At 38.9% G+C, this 21,373-nt stretch overlaps 1 protein-coding gene across 15 annotated transcripts in view; it reads left to right on the forward strand.

Annotated features, from left to right (window-relative positions):
* PPM1B (protein phosphatase, Mg2+/Mn2+ dependent, 1B) overlaps positions 1 to 21,373 on the forward strand; it is a 63,746-nt gene that overhangs the window by 1,369 nt on the left and 41,004 nt on the right. For 3 of the 15 annotated variants that reach the window (XM_010576471.1, XM_010576474.1, XM_010576476.1), the window contains exons 1-2: positions 15,194 to 15,608; positions 17,829 to 17,926. The exons of 2 other annotated variants lie outside the window; for them this stretch is intronic. The gene's annotated coding sequence lies outside the window, so the exon portion shown is untranslated. Of the gene's footprint in view, positions 1 to 14,494; positions 15,609 to 17,828; positions 17,927 to 21,373 lie in introns of those variants that run through there. 10 more of the 15 variants (XM_010576486.1, XM_010576487.1, XM_010576485.1 and 7 more) reach the window with 8 other exon arrangements.

Here is a 21,373-nt window from a genome sequence, read left to right on the forward strand (position 1 = left end):
GCCGGTAGCTGCGTGCGGAGCGGGGTTAGGGGGCGGCGGGCCGGGCCTGTGCACGTGCATTGGCTGGGTCCGTGGGAGTGTCGCGCCGGGGCCCGGCGGGGTCCTGTGTTGACCGACGGGGTGGGGTGGTGGGAGGTGGCGAGCTGCGGGTACGGCCCTGGTGTCGGAGGGGGAAGCTGTCGTTAGGCCTGGGTGCTTGCGACGAGCTGGAGGTGTGCGGCGGGGATGAAGTCACAGGCAGATGGGCAGTGCCTGGGCGCCTTTAGCGGGGAAGGGGAACGAAGTTGAAGGCGCTTCTCTGTTGCAGTTTGGAGCTTGCTGGCTCTGCGAACCCAGTGGAGGTAAACGTGGATATACTTTTACTATAACCTGTAGCTAGTCGAAGGGAGGGAGTCGTTTTGGTGGGCTGGAGGCAGCTGGAAAGATCTGTCTGTGTGTTGTTTTGTGTGCTGTGGTAGGTAGAGGGATATGCAGATGGTGGATGAAACCACATGTTTTGAGGAATAGTGGTGCATGAAGGCCTATGAATTTAAGAGTGGTAGGTAAACAATCTTGTGTGTGTTGTGAGAAGCAAGGTGATAAGTTGGCTGGCTTCTAAGTTGTGGAGGAGGGAGGCTTTGGGTGGTAAGCCTATGTACAACTTACAGGCACAGTGGTAACAGGTTGCTACAAGGTTCTGAACTTGTTTTGTTTGGTGGCCAGTGTGGTTAAACTTAATGTGTGAGACCTTCGTGTGTAATATGAGATGGTATGTGGACAGAAAGGCATGCATGTTCTTACTGTGTGTAAGTTGGTTTGTCTGCCGCTCATGCTGAGCGTTGAGAGATGCCTGGCTGTCACCAACTCAGTGAGCCCTGTTTCTTGTGTGTTGAGATGGACTAGGGCAGCAAGCAGTGTGGCCTGTGTCCTGGGAACATGAGAGAAGCTCTGAATTGGTCTCACCTATGATGAAATTGAAAGTCTGGATGTTTGTTGTCTAAGCCATGGGATACAAATTGGAGAACATCTAGCAAATGCCACATGTTGGGGTCATGATAGTGCTGTTTGGAGAAAAGTCTGTGCATGTCCTGGGGAGTTGTAGCATTGTAGGTATCTATATTTGTGACAGGTGTCAGGCATTGTAAATTCCTGTCTATAAGAGAATCAATGCACTTTGCTTGTGGGTAAATTTCCAGGGATTACCATGGATTATAAGAAAGTGAGGGGGCTTGGGTGTATATTTAGAAGTAGAAGTGAATGGTGGAGTCTTTGAAAGGTTTGTGTGCATTTGGAAAGGGGGGGGAGGATGAATTTGTGGGGATTATGCATATACAGGGTAAAGATTATGTTAGGCTGTGTATACATGTGTGTATCAGGTGAATGGTATTTGTGCAAAAGGGAAACTGGAGTTTTCGTATTGCTGAGTTAGTGGGAACTCTAGTCTGTGTTTGGAGAGAGGGGGCAGGCGTTTTTGGCTGAGGCTATGAAAAGTTGAAATGGTGTGGGGGAGGGACGATGAACTGGGTCCGGGGTCCCAGGTGTGTCCTGAGAAGGTCGGAGGCTCTGGGGATTCTTTGCTCCTCATGGTATGGAGAGAAGTATTTTACAGTTGTGACAGCCGGTGGAAAGTAAAAAAAAAAAAGTGAATGAAGATGAGGCAATTTGTGACTGTTATGAATATTATCAGATTAAAGGTGGTTACAGAATAGTCAGGGGGTTTCTGTTAAAGGTTTGTTTGTTTTGTTCTGTTTGTTCCACTGGGTAAATTGTCCATTAACTTTAAGGGTAAACTTTTGCTGAAACTAGCACTTATAATGGTGTTGATAGGTCAGCAGCTAACTAAAAGCACTTAATGTGGTGTAGACAAGCCTCATGTATGTATGTATGGGCTCAGAGGCTCGAATGTGTCTATTTTATATATATATTTTTTATATTTATTATATATGCCTTAACACTTTAACTGAGTGCACGTGTCCAGAAGGTATGAAGTCTTTTGGACTGGATGTATGCTTGTGTTTGAAAGAGGGTTAGTGCATAAACATTTGAGGGTCAGAGATCTGTGAGAAGACTGCCCGTTTAGAATGGAAAGATGTTTGGCTGAGGTGGAAATGATGAAAAATTGCATGTGTATCCCATGTTCTGTGGGTTTGTGATAGTATGTATTATTTGTTTACACAGCCCCTCATTTCTTGTTCTGCACAGTTATTTAGAGGAGTTTGTTATATAGGATAGTGCTTTAATTAAGGAACATAGTATCAAGATGAGGGGAATGGAATTAATGTAGTATGGAGAGGGCTGTATAGAGAGTGCATAGAACCCATTTTTCTTTTATTGCGGTAGCTGTAAGGTGGTCAGTTACTGAGGTAGGGAACTAGAGAAAGAAAATAGTAGTCTCATAGTAGCTATCCCGGATAATCCGGTTCCCTTCTTATCTCTGGAATTATCATTGTTCACTTAAAGTTTTCCAAGGGTGGTCACTAGTGTGTGCTTCTGACTTACTAAACTCGACACCCTGTCTTGCAGAAATATCACCCCATCACGATTGAAATTAAAGCTTGTGAAATCTCTTTGTTGAACATAGTCTTTTAAGGTGCTCAGCATCAAGAACTACCACTCTCAGAGGGGGTGACTGAGAATAGTGAGTGTTTGTTACATGAATGTGTTGCCTCCATATTACAAAAAGGGAAAGGCAGTAAAAATCCACTCAATATTAGACATAAAAATCTGTGTCTGTGAAGCGTTTGTATTATAATAATGACTATCACTCTTGGAGCAGGGATTATTTAGACTGCAGCAAGGGATGGAGTTGTATATAGAACAATGTTCAGAGAACATTGTCCATCTTGAATGAAGCAAACTGCAGAACACCTAGCTGAATGCTACTACCATAATGTTCCTAAGGGAGGTGCATGTGGGTTTTTTTGTGTGGTTTTTACATAGTTGGTTTTGGTTTTTTCCCTCCAAAAAACTCTTGAGAATTGAAATTGATCATTTGGTAGTGTCTTGGATCATCAGTCCAGTAGGAATGCTTAAATCTGCCACACAGGCCTGCAGCTGTAGCTTAGTAGTAAATAGCTGTTCTTTTCCAGTCAGCACTGGAAGATAGCTAGCTAACCACTGGTTTTTGCAAGCACAGTCCCTTCCAAGTGAATGGGAAGGCCCTGGTGAAAGAATCCAAGCTCTAAACACTGTGTGGGTTGTAAAGAGTGATTACTGTAACAGGTCATGCATATCTTTGTGTCCATAGTTGTTTTTTTCCTCTAATATCGATTCTTTCTGCCTGCCACCTTGATACCATTAAGTATGCTCTTTTTTTTTTAAAATTCTTGCCACCTTGTCCAACAAGTTTTCTCATCTCTCTGACTTAAGTGCTGCACTAGTGTTTCTCCACTTCTCTGTGAAAGTGAAGAAGAATCCTTCAGATCTTGGTCCTTTTAGCAACCCAAGTGATTTGATCTGAATATTGGTCCTCTCAGTAAATTGGAGGAGAGCAATGGTGATTTCTTTGGAAAACTGTTAAAGTAAAAATTTTTGTTATCTTGGCTCCTTCTCTATTTGTCACTCTTTTCATTCTGTGCTTCAGTTGTTTATTCTTGATCATCTTCAAGATTTGGCTTATAGATGTACAGGGTGTGAGCTGTGGCTTCTTCCTTCTCACTGTCTGTTAGCAGTGTGAATGCAGGATAAATGTTTTATGAAACTTCAAGAGGGGTCTGGTTTAGCCCTGGTTTTCAGCATATCTAGTATGTATATAATCTTCAGGGAATTTAAATTCAAAATCTGGACAAGTCATTGCAGGTTCTTAATTTAAAAAAAAAAAAAGCCACCCAAATTCAAATAACATCAGACTATAAAAGTCCAGAAAAGAGAAGTTCTTTGCATGGGCAATGAAAGATGTGTCCCTGATGCAAGAGCAAGGATGCTGAGTTTCCAAAAAGATCATCAAAACTGTTTTTCTTTAACAGACAACCTTGCAAACTCCTCAGCTATTTGGCCGACATCTTTCAGTCTTGGGCAGATATCTAGTATGGGAAACTTTGGTCAAACTGCTTGAAGTTTTATATTTCTATTTCTATCTGTGTCATGTGCTAAAGCCAAACAAAAATTCTGAAGAATTAATGAGTGTCACTCCAAAAGAAAACTGGTCTGAAAAGCTTTGCATGAGATGGTAAGAAATAACTGAGCTGGTGTAGCTCATCTCAGTTTCTTGAAATGAGCAGTTCAGTTCATCTCAACTTCTTAAGACGTGATTGGCATCATGAAATGTAAGGGTTGCCAATCAGTGTAGGTTAAATTAGTCTTCTGGCTCTTAGAAAAACCTACATTGGGAGAGAAGGCACAAAGATATTTTAATGTAGAAAAAATGATAGAAGGGAAAGCCCCATATCTCAGAGGACAACAGCCTTCCTTATAATTTCGAAGGAAATTATTCATGCCCTGGTATTGTTCTACTAGGAAGAATAAGTCACCCACAACTCTTTTTCCCTATGCACCATTAGTTTCTCATTAACATTACTTCAGTGCGTCATTTTATGGTGTTACTAGTTACTATCTCATGGCGTAGGTTCTCCCCATCTTTGATGGGAAATAACCTTTTCATTGAGGTTTCTTTCAAATAGTACAACTAGGTGCTTAAGTCTGTGTTCACAAGTGTTAACAGGAATTCAGCTCAAAAACATTGCTTGAGGATGTTTCAGACTAGGCTACTGGAGAGCCTAAGATGGCTCTTTAGTGTGTATGGTAATGACAAGTCAATGACCACAAACTTCCAGATAAGTCACAAAGGAAAGCATCAGTCTTTCCTTGCAGTTTTCAGGGGATTAGTGTGTTAACAGAAAATGTTGTCTTCAATAATCCTACTTCTGTGTCTGCACCCCAGTGTAGGAAGTTGACCTTTACTGAATGTAGAGCAAATATGGCTCTGCAACATTAGTATATGAATTAATTGTTTTTATTAAGGAGGTAATGAAGTAAGATGATAATGATTTGTTGAGTAGGGGAGGTAACACTTTATTGTAATTTGTTCATACAATACTGCTTTGACCTGTTCTCACCAGCTTGTCTGTCCTGGTAAAGCCAGGTATTATTTATTCAAAACTCATGATGGTGTATTTAAAATTTTGTATAGCAAAAGAAAAATTGGTGACTGGAGAGAACAAATATCAAATGATAGAACTGTTTGTAAAGAACTGATATTTTGATTCAAGTGGAAAACTGAAACAATGAATATTATGTTCATCAGCTTATTCAAAAACAAAAAAACCTTTTCTGGGCAGCTTTGTTGGTTAAGCTGATGTGCAAGTAATATAAAGCATTATCGAGCACATGCTGCTCTTCCTTTCCTATTACTAGCTACAGTGGAGCCATTGATGTGGGTTATTGGGTTGTGTTTTCACTGTTATTTAAAAAGTTTTATAAAACAGTAAATGTAGGTGATGCATGAAGTGTGTAGATCTTGAGGGTTTTTTAACTTTATTCAGAGAACTTTCCTAGATGTATACCACTAGCTTTGGATACTCCTAACTGTAAAGGGGTAGAAGCAGAAGTGGATGAGCAGTGAGACACTGCTGCTATAGTTACTCCAGGAAAGGGAACACTCAAATTCACAGTGCAGCTGTCCTTTTTAGGGCTAATGAGGTGTGCATTGGCAGCTTAAGTCTGTGGGTTTAGTTACTGCTGCTTGAGGCTCTCTTAAATGAATGGGCAGTATCTGCCACATTGATTATATTTACAATAGCAAGCAGTATGCTGCAATTGAAGATGATTGTAGAGTGAAGCTGTAAGTTAGGCAGGCCCAGTGTCTACGGTGTGTGTACTTCATGGGGCTTTATTTTAGATGAGTTTTGGTCTGGTTCTGTGGACCAAGTATAGTCCAAACATTACTGGGTATTAGGTGTTTTCCCAGAGTTTTGGTTTAGGTTAATCTAAGAGATGTCCAGATCATGTGTTCAGAAACTTCTTTGAGATGTGAACAAAAGCACAGTAAGTGGGGTGACTCAGATTTACTTCAGAAAGTGTGCTTCTGATCCAAACTAAAGTGCTAATATAGATGTACCAACTGGGTCTCTAAAAGGCACCTTGGAGCATTGCAGAGGGTGTTGAGCTATGTGGGGGACTGGATTCTGCCTTCTCTGTTCCCAAATTATTGTCCCTAGTTTTGAAATCGTGTATGAAAATGACTGGTGTTTAAAACTACAATAAATTCTGGAAAGTAGTTCTTTCATGGTTTTAATTCAGTTAATCAAGAATGAAACTAGCTGTGTGAGCAACAGGTTGTGAAGCCTGACTTCCTGTGGCTTTGTGTCTTGTGGTTGGATTTTTCTGGGTATGCTGTATTGTGAGCTCTGAAAGTACTTTCATGTGTTTGGGGCACTATCTGTCCTGATGTCCTGTATGGGAAGTTGTTTTTGGTGACATAGCTGAGATCCTGCTGGGCTTGTCCTCAAGGGGCACTAGTTTGGATGTCTTTCCTTGATGTGTTTATTTCCACAAAACTCATAGGATCTGATTATCTCTGAAATATTTACCCTTGTGTTAACTTCCGAATTGTGGCCAGTTTCAATAAAACTTGAAGCGGGAGGGGGAGAACGACACACACTGTAGCTTGGCTTCCTAAGGTTGTACTTTATTTATTTTCCACTAATGCTATTTCTTGTTTTACTATCTTTTTATATTTATCACTATTTAAAATTTCTTCCAGAAGAGTTAAAAGTATTTCCCCCCACATTTCAGGCAATGTATCTAGAAGTAGGGAATTGTGTTCCTAATAGCAGCTTCTTAGGGAATGCTAAAAATCTCTTCTCTATAGGATAGATAAAATTCTTGAGAGTATCCAACATGCTTATTAAACCACCTCCAAATAAATACGGACAGGTCTAAAATTGCCTTTGATATGTATTGTAGCCTTCTGTAATACACACTGGTACCACATGCAGTAGTTTTGGACCATGATTCTAAGAGAGGAGTGAATGAAGGTTTTGAAAATGAATGATGCATTGAAGCCTCTGGAGTGTAGCTAGATTGGATTTTGAGGGTGGTAGATTAGGAATTGGAGGGGGCAGGGTTTTATGTTTGTGATGGCCCTTGTGACCTTGAAAAGCTGCTGAAGTTGTAATGTGCTTTCACATGTTTCAAATGAGAAGTACTGTACTGAAGCTATGTGGTACAGCAGGCTGAGTTCTGAGAGTTCCATCTTCAGCGTATAAAGCTAAAGAAATTGTTCCTTTTGCTTCTATTTTAAGTGGGCCTATACTCAAAGCACTGACTTCAGAGAGGTTCTGTAAAGGTATGAAAGGTGAATCTAGCACAGATGTTACTCAATTTCTTTCTGCGTCCTTTCTGTTCCTGCTCTCCATTTCCCTAATATGGTAATAAAATACTTGTTTTATTTGTTCTAGTTCCCTACAGGAAAATCTCATCCTGGTCAAAAGGTACTCTGCATACCAGTTTGTGCATAAGACCTCACTTCAGATATGGTACAAGTTGCAGACACTGGTTTCTACTGTCTAACATTAAGTTTCTCTGTGGTGCATTTGAGAAAAATTGTTTATAGCTGATTTTTCAAGAAAAGGGTACTCTTCTTTAGTGTGTGTATTCAAGACAAACATGAAGTGCTTTTCTTATTTCAGCTGTTGTAAAACTTGAATCCAGACCTAATAGAAGTAGTCCATTGACTCCCCTAGGTAGTGATCAGTCCTGCAACTTAAAAGGCAGAGAAGCTCCATCTATCTCAATAGAGCCCCAGTGCACAATACAGTCTAAGACTCTCAAATGTCTCACTTCAGGTGTCCTCAATAAGAACTGAAGTGACACCTCTAAGGAGGTTATTAACAATGTCTAATTACAGGTGGGATTTACAGGCATCTTTAGTGTTATCCAGTAATTGTGGGACTGCTGTCTATAGGTGTGTCAAACTGACTCCTCAATTGTGATGTTTATCCATTTGCTAGCTTGTCATGTTTTCTGCGTCTTTACCACTTTTCCAGGAGACATACTATAGCAAGGGATTTTTTGTTTCACTTTTCCTTTTCTCTGAGATGATTGATGTCATCCTGCTCTTTTCCTTACTGATTGCTTAGGCTGGTGGATGAATTTATTGGAATCGTCCAAAGTCTAGGTTGTGGCTGATTATGTTACTCTGAGGAGCACTTTTTCTAAAGTAATAGGGGCTTGTGTGTAAAACTTCAAATAGTAGGGGGTTTATACATAAGCAAAATGAAAACAATCTTGTGAAAACAATAGCTAGAGCTGGGGGGAAGTGGGGGTGGGTAAAACCTGTTCTGTAAATTCTCCATAAGTGTACCATAATTCGAACCGCCTAGAAGTTTATAGGCATTCAGTCATTTAAAAGATGCTTTAATAATGGCAATTGCTTGTTTTGTGGGAGGTTTTCTGGCCAACCCTCCTTTAGATTCTGTGCATCTCTTCCAATGTAAAGAAACTGGAAGCAGTTTAAGGTGACTCTCTCTTGTCATAGTCATTTGTGGGATCAAGGAAAAGACAAGCATACCACTTTTGCGGATGATTATGTTGGAAAGAGAATGTTTCACAGCGTTTGCTGGAGTCAGATAGCTGTGCAGTCTTCTCTGCAGGCAGGCCTTGAGAGCTCATCTGTTTTCTAGAAATGGTAAAAGCTATAGTTTAACATTTTCCTATGTTTTAAAATTGAAATAATAATTAGGCTTGTGTGTGATGTGGAAGAAAAGCATTGTTAGGACTCTGCCATAGTGACACTGGTGTTTTATATCCTACTTTTAGATCATAGTAGACAATAGAATTTATTTCACTTCTGTTTCCCCTGTGGTTTGCCTTATGCTGAACCGTGTCTATGCTTCTGTATGTTTTATTACTATGTTTGAGTACAAGAGTGATGGAGGTTAAGAGCTGTTGAAGATCAGTAACTAGCTTGTAACATTAAATCCAATAGGGTGACTTCACGCTTTCTTAACTAGAATGCACCAAACACAAGCAATTCTAGGCCAGAGAAGAACTTTTCTGAAATATTTAATGAAGTCAAAATAGTAGCTGTTGTTAACCATGACAGCTTACTATTTGGTTTTGACTATTGTTGCAGTATTGTTTTAATTTAAAGAGAAAAAGGAATACTGTCAATATAGAATATCTGGCTTTTGGAAGGAAGGGGATAAGGTTACAGACTGTCAAAAAAATTTCTGATGATTTCTTTTTTTTTAACATGAAGTGAAGTGGGGCTTGACTTACGGAGTCAGAGGGGAAGAAATAAAATTCCAGTATAGTTCAGGATTCTTGAAATGAGCTTGTGCGCTGCTGTTGCCAATGGTAGGGAATAGAATTTAACATGGTCAGAAAAATGTCACTGGAGAAAGCACTCTGAAACTATTTTTTAAACCCTTTATTAATTTATATTTGGAAAACATTTTCCTTGAAGAATACTGTATATTCTCGGATGTATTTAATGACCATGCTATTTTCAGTCTGAAGTTTTCCAGATTTCTGAATCTTTACAGAGGAAAAGTAGGGCTCCTTCTGGGAAAAGTACTAGTCAGTTACTACTTGAAGTGCTCTTTTTTTCACTGTTGTTTTGTTTTGTTCAGGGTTACCAGATTAGATGTGTTTTGTATAAACAAATGTAGCAATTCCATAACTGAAGTAACTTTTTTTGAAAGGTGTCTTAAGGTTTCTCCAGACTTGAAATGTGGTTATGTTGTCAGTTTCACAAAGAATATGAAGCTAGTTTGGAAAACTTCTTGATTTGTCTCTCTATATTGTCCCTTCCTCCATAGGTCTTGTTTGTTTGTTTATTGAAGCACTGATTAAAACAGAAGCTATTGCATACAAAGCCGACATGACTGCTTAGGTCTGTCATGAATTGTCAGATTTGTGCTTGAAGCCTTTCTAAAGTAAGTAATGGTCCTAGAACACTGTGTTAGAATCTCCATCATCCTCTTCTGCTATTTACCTTCTTTTTAGTCTTGTGTTACCACTAGTACAAAAAGAATCAGTAAACCTGGACAACCTGTGAGCAAACTTTCTTCTGCACAGTTTATTTTGTTCCAGTTCCAGAACTGTTGATACTTTTGACTTAGTGTTTATCCTTTCCTTTCTTTGTGTCAGAGTCTGATACTGTTACTGCAGGATTGAAACTGAAGTGAGGTGGGAGAGGAAATGAAAAGTAGTGTCCTTAGTAAGGAAGAAAACTACAATGCCTTCTAAAGAACTGAAGTAGTAGATTCACTAAGAACTTAAGATAATCCAGAGAATACTTGAGTAGGCGGAGCACACTGTTTTTTGAGGAGTATTCTTCCTTATTCTCTTGTCACAGGGTTCTGTTTTCTGTTCATTTGTCTGTTCATCATGTGAAAGATTTTTATAAGCAGATATGCAACCTTTTATTAACAAGTTCTGCTGTCTGCCACTAGCCTACTGGAATTATTTGCCTTTTAAAGGTAACATGACTCTTTGATACTGGCATGGGTAAAAACCAACAGGTACAAGTTGACTGACATCTGTATTGCTGGGTGAGATGGGAGGGAGCTTTTTTATATTAGTCTTCATTCTGTCTCCTTACTTTTGTTGATGTGTGGTTTCTTTGAGCTCATTTTCTCCTGTTGTGTCCCTTAAGAAGAGTTGGGAGAGAGTGGGAGAAGATTTAGTCTATAGTGCTTTTTCCTGAGCTGTGTAAAAAGTTTGGGATTTTTTCACCCTGAACTGTGAAACAAGTCCTGCAGATAGTGCATGGCATGACCTATTCTTATTATGGATTTAAGGTGTCATGGAATTGGTAGACTTGCATCACTGTTGCTGAGGAAGCAGAGATTCCTGGAAGGTCTTTGGGTGACTGAAAGGATGTACTTGGTCTAAACTGCCATGTTCAGAGAAGGAAAGGAAAATTAGAGTGGGCTGATGTGACCCAGAATAATTTTTCCATGAAGAGGGTGAAAAAGCAATAAAGCTTGTTTGGTTTAGCTGCCAAAGGGTAGTGCCTTCAAAACCCTAGAGACTGGACAAAGGTAAACCCAGCACAGTTAAAGAAGTAGCTAAGCTGTAATTCAGTTGAAGCTGAGTTTTTAATTCTGAATTTCTTCTGTGTTGGTTTGTAGTCATTAAACTTTATGCTACCTCAGTGAGAGTGCTGGGCACTAGATATATTTGCTTCCTTTGTCAGCCAGGCACTGTTGTTATTTCTTTGCCGCTGTTTAAAAGCAATGGATGTAACATCTTGGAAGCTGGCTAACAATGTACACAATATACCTTTGGTTTTGTCTCTTCATTACTAGGAGTTCGTTCCCTCTACCCAAACAGCTTTCTGCTACATGCTGCCTAGGTGGTGGGCATCTGGTATTCTTCTTTTTAGTTAAAAGTCCTTAGAATTGTTTGGGTTTTTTTTTACCACTTTTCAATGTTGATAAAGTACAGAAAAGAGACTTTTTGTTAGGCTTCTGCATGCACTCAGGCATTTGCTTCTGGAACCCACTCATAATCCTGACTGTTTCATTAAGGAAGGCTTTCTTGTATAATTACCTAAGTATGTTAGTACTGCTGTTATTTCTGCAGTCTTCTACCTCTGACTATGTGCTCCTCTTCCTCCTCATGCTGACACTTGGCTGTGTCTCATCTCATGGTGAGAGAGAGTTACCTGATGTATGTATGTTGGGTATCTATTGCTGAGGTTAATTTTCTTTTAGTTTAGCTTCTTGAATCAGCTTGCTACATGAGGATATGAGAGCAACCACTGATGCAAAAATTGGAGTAGAAAGTACATATGGCAGGAGGAGGGTTTACAGCAGTTATCAGTTTAGCTTAGCCTAACTTCTTATAAGACTGCATGTACCCCGAGATGTTTCAAAAGAGGTTCTTTTAAGGTGTAGTTGGTAACATTGTTTTTTAACACTAATGGTTTGGATACCTGATGACCTGTCTTGTGAGTGGAAGTCCTAAGTTTACTTGGAATGTTGCTGCTGATGAAGAGAAGACCATATTGGCTGTCACATAACTGTGACAGTGTTGGCAGTGTCACCAGCCACGTTGCAATCCTAAAAAGAACATGCAATTAAATGTTGACATTAAAACCTCTATTATAACTAAATTAAAAATGCCAATCTCCTCTTTCGGATTTTCCCCAAATGCATAGCCTGCTACAGATGTTGATATGGTTCCCTTCACAGCAGTCATTCTGGTTTAATTAAATATCAGCACTTGCTGACAAGAATATCTTTATTCTGTAGGCACATGAGAATACAACAGAAACCAAAACTTTACATAGCAGAGCTCATGGTAAGGAGTTTGTCAGAAAGTTCCTGAGTGAGTCAAGCTGTTTTTCTGTGCTTTTTGTCACGTTTGCAAATTTCCTTGGGGGATAAGAGGACTGCCTCTGCTCATCTGCTGTAGTATTGGCATTGTTCACTGCTTAATGTGGAGCTAAAGTATCTTATCTATTCCCTGCTTCAAGTGTGAGCTTTGGGGAGCTGCAAAGGGACTGAAGTATTTTGGGTGAAACACAAGTAATCTTATCACTGGTAGAGACTAGAGTTTGCAGTTGTTTGTCAGTCACTGGTTTTTGTGTCTAGGAGGTCGTGAATTTGTTCAAGTTCAGAGGTCTTGGTAAAGTGGATTTTCTTTCAATACAGTCCGGGAGAAATTCAAACCATTTGAAAAGATGTAAGCAATCTAAATTTCAGAAATTCTTTCTAATGTGCATAATGAAACATGTTTAAGTTTTCTTGGCCATTTGCTATTCTTTTCCACTCCTTTGTCTTCCCTTTCTCAGCCACCAGTTTCTACAATAAATTTTAGGTAGAGTTATGAACACCAAGTTTTTCCTTTTATAACCTCTGCTGTTACTGTCTTGTTGCCAGATACCTTGAAAATTAGCCAGAAACTCAATTGCTTGATGGCTGTGTTCACTTGTTGAGACTTGCTTATTTTTATGCACAGAGTTCTTATACTTAGGCTTTGGAAGATTTGTATTCTGCAAATTGTTGAAGCCTAGAGATGCTTCCTGTTCACTGTTTCAGGCACCCTTGCTATGTTATATAATAAAGAAAACTTTCTATTTCACTTGATAAAAGTATTAAATACTGCTTTACTTGGATAGCACAATCGATAAGTAGTTTATATCAATGTGTAGCAAAACATTTCTGGGCCCTTGAAAAAGAAGGTGACTGGAAATAGTCAGCATGGCTTTACCAAGGGTCAGTCATGCTTGACCAACCTGACTGCCTTCTGTCAAATGACTAGGTCTTGAGTTGACAGGAGAGCAGTGAATGTTTTTTTTTTTACTTTGACCTTAGCAAGGCTTTTTACAGTGTCCCACAGCATACTCCTGTTAACAGTCTGAATGGGAGGATGACTAGACAAGTGAAAACTGGTTGAAGACTCATCTCAAAGGGTGGCTGATGGATTATACTCTGCCTGGACAGCAGTTACAGCTGGAGCTCCTCAAGGGTCCGCTGTGACCTATTTTATTTTTTTTTAAATGTCTTTTTCAATGATCCAGAGGAGAAGGTGGAATGCACCTTCATCAGGTTTGTGGTAGACACAGTCTACCACAGAGAGTGGGTCTAGAGTGGGCCTGTCAGAATCTTAGGAAGTTCAACAAGGGCACATGCCAAGGCCTGCTTCCAGGATTGGTAACCCTTCTGCAGTACTACAGACTGGTTGGGTTGTAGCTCTACTGGGAAGGACCTGGTACTGGTGAAGAGTAGGCTAAATACAAGTCAGTAGTTCACCCTGGTAGTGACGAAAACAGCCTTATTCCCCTTCAGTTGCCATTTGTTCCAGATGTTCCCAGACTGCATCTGTAATACTGTGTCCAGTTTTGCTCCCCTTCTCTGTACACACAAGAACAATGCTGATAAATTTAGGACAAGTCTACCACGATGGTCACGTACTCCAGCTGCCTGACCTGTGAGGGGATGCTGAGAGCTGTTCATGGCCTTGTTTAGCCTGGAGGAGAGATGCTTAGGAGAGACCCAATAGCAACCATCTGGTATATGCAAGGATGGATACCAAGAACATGGAGCCAATCTCCTTACTGAGGTGCACAGTGGGAAAACAAGAAACAGTGGTCATAAATTGAAATGGATGGATATATGTTGAAAAATTTTTACTGTAAGGATGGTTGTGAAGAGATTATAGGAGGTAACCTGTAAGCCTCTGTGGAGGTTTTCAAGACCTGAGTGGATAAAGCCCTAGGCAACTGGGACTGAGTTCAACATTGACTGCACTTGGAGAAGGAAATTGAACTGGATGACCTCCTAGGTCCCCTCCACTCTGAATTATTCTATGAAGGAACACCCATGGCAGGGTAGCCAAACTAATCAATACATTTTGATTTACTTGGGAATTCCATTCCTTGTGAGTGGCATTTATTTCTACTGCTCCTAAATAAAATAGTTTGAACATAAACAGTTACTTGTTGACTATTTTTTATATTAAGCATTAGTTACTTGAAATCTACATATTGAGTAAGCATGGAATAAGCAAAGTACCTTCATTGAATAAGCTCATTTAATCTAAGAAAGGAAGGAAAAACATTATTTCTCAGTGTTGAAAAAGAAGCTTTAGAACTTTACAGTGATCAGTATGCCTTGTCTCTCACTTGCCTTCACCCATTATTCTGAACCTTGTAAAACAAAGCAATTTGTAGAGCGTTTGTTGTTTGAAGTTACTGAGGGGGAAGAAAGATATTGGAAAAGGAAAGTAAATCTCAGTTTCTCTGAGATTGGTTCACTTCCCTCTTTGCCCAGGCCTATGAAAAGAAACTCATCCTAGATGTTACATGTAAACGTCTCCAAAATGGAGAAGGCTTTAGTCAGATTTGTGCTGCAGAAATTATATACTGGTATATCTAGGTATGGTAGATTGAACTGTGATAGCCTTTCTCATGTGTTTGTGAGAAAAACAACTTTGTTTCTTTATCATAACCAAGATAATTTTGGTGAATGGTCAGGTGTGTTTCTGCTTTTGCTTTTAAAGAAATCTGTAGTGGCGAGTAACAAGTTTCTTTGTCATGGTTTCTGTGCTTTAGAATAAGTTTGAATCTCAACTTTGAGTCTTTCTTTTCTTTCGAGTCCAGGATCTGGATATATTCTTGTAAATGATTGCATTAGTATGCTAGATTTTCCATCCTCTCTACACTTACATGTATGCATGGTTGTTTATGCAGGCTCTCTCTCTGTCATGTGGTTGTACGTATTCCTGGTTTGGAAATAGACTTGCTTACACAATTTCTGTGAAGGTGGTACGCATTGACAGTGGGAGTTTTTTCGCAAGTAGTGGCCATTGAATGGTGTAGCTTAGATCACTTCATATGTTCATGTCTAATGAGTGAAAGGCATTCACATGATCTTTTGCTGCATTACCTTAGATGAGTAGCAACTTCTTGATTAACTTGGCCACTTCCAGTGGTTCCTATGTTTTATTAGTTCCAGTCTAGAAGTTGCTATTAAGCAGTTCTTGAGCTATAGATTTTATTGAATATTGGGTTGAACTAGGAGAGGAAATCGGTCAATTCTTCCATCTTACTACTTTCAGACTCACAGGCTCTTCTGCTTTATTGACCCCTAATATACAAGGAAGAGTCTCTAAAGTGAATCTTTATCAGAAGGACAAAGATCTGGAAGAAGTTTGATTTTTATACTACGTTCAAGGTAAGACTTTCAAAATTGTCAATGATCAGATGACAAAAAGCATGAATACTGAGGCTTGCAAAATGGTACTATTTCTGAGTTCTTGGCTTCTTGCATATTATGCTATTCCTGCAGAATATTATGAATATTTATTAAGTATTAAATACTTCTACATAATTCTGTGGAAATACACTAATGTTCAGAGGCATATAAGCTAGCAGTGGCTGTGTTCCTTAACTGAAATAGTTAAGTAGGCTGCTACTTGTAACTAATGCTTACTATGCAAGCTGTCTTCTGGATAGCATAGGTGTTCCTACTTCTAAAACTGATACACTAAGTTGCATGATATAAAATGGAATGTCTTATTAAATTGGCAGCGTCTTGGTAACTCTTTTTGATTTACTTTAAGGTCCTGTGCTGAGCTTGTAATTTCTCTGTGAATGCAATATTATAGCTGTTGAGTGACATTTCCAGTCAATTTCAAAATATCAGGAAATAATTGGGAGTCAGAGGGCAGGTTTGCTGCATTTTGGAAGGAATAGTAGATGCGTTTCTTTCAAAAAGCCATAGCTTCAAGCACATATACAGTTGTGATCTGTCTGCAAATTAAGAGCACCTATCAAGTGTTATGAGCCATTAACATCATTCAGCAGAGTAATACCATTGCCTTCAGCTTCCATGCACAGTTTAACAAAATGTTTAATAAAGTTTGTTGTGTCACTCCCACACCGATCCCAGGGAAGAGTGGAGGATGTAACAAGGACTAGGGGGATAAAACCTGTAGCAGACAAAGTAGAATTCCCTCTGATGGGACCAGTCTCGGGGAGAATGTTGATGGAGCGTTCTGTTGACTGGGCTAGCATCATGTTCATGGCACTCAAAGGGAGGAACTGAAAAAGTGGTTGAGAGGAATGGAGAGGCACATAGCTATCCCTTGCAGAGATGCTAGTTTGTGTAAGAAGGGGAATACAAGGCCATGGTATCCAGCCATAGGACAGATGGTGGAAACATTCACATGGAGTCACTCAGAATGATGTAGAAGTTTTGGGGACTGGAAAGCACAAGTAGCACTTAATGTAAGCAGCTGGTTGCCTAATGCTAGCCCTTCAATTTTAGGGGGTGGAAACCTACTGAAATTGGCATTCATTGTGCTGAATTCAGCACTTATTTGAAGGCTCAGATCAGCAGTCTTCCATTCATGTACCTATTTCTAATTTGTTGTGACTGTGTGGTTCTGTTTTTTATATAGTAGGTTTTACTGAATTATCTGTGCTAATCCTGAAGCTGAATGTCTACTTTTCTTTTTAAACTGCTAAATTAATCAGATTCTTTCAGTTGTCATTCTGTAAAAGCCTGAATATTTAAGAGTATTCCTTTGTGTGCCTTGATTATTTTTTTTTTTAAATTTTTTTTTATGGATACCTAGTTTAATCAAGACAGTTTGTTAAACCTAGTATGGAATACATGCAGGTTAAGCTTTACATGTAGTGAAGTGGTAAGACACAGATGTGAGCTTTGGAAGATAGAAATTGTTTTAAATATCTTGATGTGTTGCCTTGATAAATGGGATGACAGAGTAGAGTGTCTGCCCCCTTGCTACAATTAATGTGGGTTTTTATGCATCTTTGTGCTAAGATGTTCCCATCACCATTCAGTCCAGCAATGGCATGACTTGCAGCCAACAGTATATAGGAGCAGTAACCTTTGGTGGAGCTGGAGATGGTGTCTTAATCTGTGCTATCCAAATTTGCCTGCAGCTGATGTCTGACCTGATGAGTAGCATAAAATGAATGTTGAATTATTAATGTGCTTGCTTCCTGGAATCCTTTTTGCTGTCAAGTCTATGTAGGCCTATCATTGCTGCATTGACTGCCTATTATGCCCTCAAGCACCCTTTCTAATATTGATTTCTTGAAAACTGGCATGGTCTTCTTGCATGTTAGTTTTAACATTCTTATTGATAAAATTGCCCTTTGAATTTTTGCAGGTATAGTTCGACATGTATTGTGATACTTGCATAGTGGCAAAATTAAAACAGTTTTTACTCAATAGATATATCTGAGACTTCAGCATTGAAATATATATATTGCAAATCAAGAGAGTTTAAACTGTATTGATTAAAAGTGAGTAAAAGTGATTTATTGTGAAACTGAAGTTGCAGTACTAATTGGACAAAACTTTGAGTATTTAAGCTTGCAAGTTGCCAAATGGCTGCTTCTTGCTAAGTACTCCTCTGTTTAGATGACAAGTGAAGCAGTTCAGATAGCCCCAATGCAGACACCTGAAAAAGATTCCATGTGTCCAGGCAACGATACTGGAGACTGCTGCCAGAAAAAAAGGTAATGGAAATTTGCTTCACTCTGCAGTTCCTAGAGATAATTAGACTTCAGACTTTTTCTTAAAAAGTTTCTCTATCCTGATGGAAAAGTAGAGCATGCTGTAAAAGTTCAGGGGGGGAGTACTGTGTTCTCTGAAGTAGTCTGACAAGCCATCTGTGATCTTAAACCTAACTTTCTATACTATACTGTGGATTGAATAGTATGTATCATGTGATTACAGGTATATTGATCCTGTTACAGTATGGGAGTATATCATTATATATCATGTATAATCAGCTGCTTCTCTTAAGCATTTATTTATAACTGCCTTAAAAATGCTTTGAGATATGCCTTATTTGAAATGAGCCAAATCAGTTCAACTGGGTTGATTTAGGAAGGTGATAAATCTGTGTCAGCAATAAGGGAGTGACTTTCTAAGCAAATAGACCCTCTTAAAAATTTTAAGGTGTCTTTATGTTTGTAAGTGCTGATTCTCTTCATAATACAGTACTGTTACTGAAATAACTTTGCTAGTAGGTAGAAAAAAATTCTTAACATGGAAGAGACTAAGGGGGGGGGAAAGATATTCTAAAACTGTAATTGAGGTATAAAAATAACTACATATTTTAACAATTCCTATTTGGAGCCTTCAATTCCTGTATTATTTAAATTAGTTCTTTTGGATGATTGTGTGTAGGCTGTTAGTTGACATAACGGTTGCTTGAATTATGTCTTTCCAAGTTGTGTGCTTTGCAGTAAACATTAAAATGCATATAGCATAGTAAGTGTTAATATTTGGCAGCTTGTAGTACTGGTGTTCTTATCTTACTGATTTGAATGTGCTGGTGATTTTGTTACGGTGTTGAAGGACCTTTTTTTGCATTTTATACACGAAAGGAGTTAAATTAACCTAGCAAGTGGTAACATGGCTAAAAAAAGCCACAAGTAGGTCTAAGTGGTTGAGTACTGTGGTGCAGAATTTATGCTTCCTGTAACTGCCTGCACAGGAACATCAGCAGTGTCCCAAGGTTTGTTTTTTTTTTTTAATCTACTGTGACGGCTCAGTTTTAGTTCATTTTTATCTGAAGACTTATTCTTCCCTTATCTTCTAAGGGTAAGAACCTTATTAGAGGGGAAGTCCTTTCCCTAATCATCAGTATCATATATAAAGAAATAAAAAAACGCTCTTGTTATCCCTTATACATTTGATACAACTTGATTTCTGTCATTGTCCAACATAGCCACATTAGGGAATTCTTGCTCTATTTTTTGTACCTGGTGCTAACTGAAATGCTGTAATTTTGATCTTTTTGCTCATTTTTCACTCCACTTTGTGGAGTTTAAACTCCGAAGTTTTGGTTATACTTGTGGTCTCACTTAGGGTTGTGTGTATTATACATGTAAGATAGGGAAAGATGTGGTTAGTTGGCATGCGTATATTGTAATGGCTTAATTCCCCTGACAGACAAAATGGGAAGCTGTTGTACCTTTCAGAATCCTTTGTGGGATATTTGCTTTAAATACAGGATCTGTACAGAAAGATGTGTTGTAGAAAGCAGCTTTAAGCTTTTTTTTCTGTCAGGAGCAGCAGAAATGTAAGATCTGGTGTTGAGGATTAAAAAAACCTCCTTATTGGCTTCAGTGGTAGTAGCAAGACTGATTCAAAAGCTGACTTGTTCTAAACATGTTGCTAGCTACTAGATGCTAGGGTGAGATTTTCCACCCAGATAAAAATCAACTTTTGGGAGCTCTAGCTCTTAGCTGGTTTAAAAATCACTGAACACTGTTCAGAGAAGAATTAGTCAAGATAGCCTTCTGCAGAGAATCTGTTCTTCCCCTTTGTGAGCATTTCCTATGAGAGACTGACAATGATATTAATCCTTTGAAAACTGTAAAACTTCCTGAATATATCGTGTAGCTATAGCATCTGGCTCAGTCACATTTGCTGTCTTAGCAATGAAAATAGTAGACAATTCTGTCAGGTTTCTTACCTCTTTATCCTACAGTGTTTTGAAGTCTGTAACAGTGGAGTTTATTATCCAAATGTGCATACTTGCTACAGAATTAACCCTTCTGAAATCTGTTGCTTTCTCTGATTTTCCTGACAACTGGTTCTGTAAGAGTTCTTTTGGTCTTACACTTAAGATGTTTTCTTGAAAGGCTTAGCTAGAAAGGGCTAAGTTCTTTCTACTGCATACTCAACAGAGAAAGTTTTTATTGCAAGATTACTTCTGAATTTGAATACCATAGTTTGCTAACACCTTACTCTTCTCCTGGGGAAAGGAATGACAAATTCTGGATGCTCTTTAATACTGCTATAGTAGGTAGAGTGGATGAGACAGTTCACTTCTGTGTCAAGTGAGGTGTGGTTTAGGGACATGCTGTTTTGGCCCAGAGGAGTTCTGGATAATGTGCTCTGTAATGTTATCATATGACAGGTATGGTGGATTCTTTCTCAGAATGTTTAACCAGTGCTCAGGCTGTGATTTCTGCTTTTTTTTTTTTTAAAGCAGATGGATATTTATAAGTAATCCACCTGGATTGACTGTATTATTTTTTTTTTAAACATTGATTTGAAGGCCAGATGTTCAGAAAGGCAACAAATGGACAGATGGTTTCAAACTGACTCATTAGCTATTGCTACCTAGGTATTCTAGCTAGTAAGATGATAATAAATTTACCTCATGGGGAAACACCATAGGAATATACTCAAAAGATAGGCATTTCAGTAATAGTAAACGTGATCTTATGTTGCCCATGCATATCACCCTCGTGTGTCTGAGCTGGAATTTTGAATCCCCCTCAGGAAGATGAATGTTGCAGACTCTGCCCTTTGCATTAAGAAAAAGAAATGCAAACCCATGCAGAATATGAACACGTCTTCCTCAATCTGCAACTTCCGGGTTGCTGTGGAAGAAATAATGCATATCTAGAACTTTACATACACTATAGCTATAATGTAAGATACGATAAAAGCTAGTTAAGAGACTTTTGGAAGTTCTTCTCTAGAAAGTCCTAGCAGCCCCAATAAACATGTTCAAAGTAGAAGTCCTCTGCTTACAATCTCCTTCTTTGTAGTTTGAGTTTTCTCTGAAAGTACACTAACATATAAATGCAATACATTTTAACTCTTGAAGAAGCTCTCTTCTCCTTAGTTCAGCTAAAGATCAGATAACTGAAAATGAAGAGTTCTGTACTTTGATATTTTTACTGAAGAATGTTAGATGGCCTTTCTCTTCAGCATTCCTGAAACTGGATGTTTGAAAAGCTGTCCAGCATAACTGATTGAGAGATGATTCCATATTTCTGTGCTTGAGTTATACTAAGCATAACTCTGATCTGTTACAGAAGAACAGAGGAGTAAGTGCTTACCAGTGATCTCCCAGTAGGCAAATGTAGATTGCATACATGCATTCTGAATTCCAGTAAGGCTGGCTTTTGGTATTCTTTAATCTTCTGCTTGTATAA

Source organism: Haliaeetus leucocephalus, unplaced genomic scaffold (genome assembly GCF_000737465.1).
Source record: "Haliaeetus leucocephalus isolate CR32 unplaced genomic scaffold, Haliaeetus_leucocephalus-4.0 Scaffold526, whole genome shotgun sequence".
Lineage (NCBI taxonomy): Eukaryota > Metazoa > Chordata > Aves > Accipitriformes > Accipitridae > Haliaeetus > Haliaeetus leucocephalus.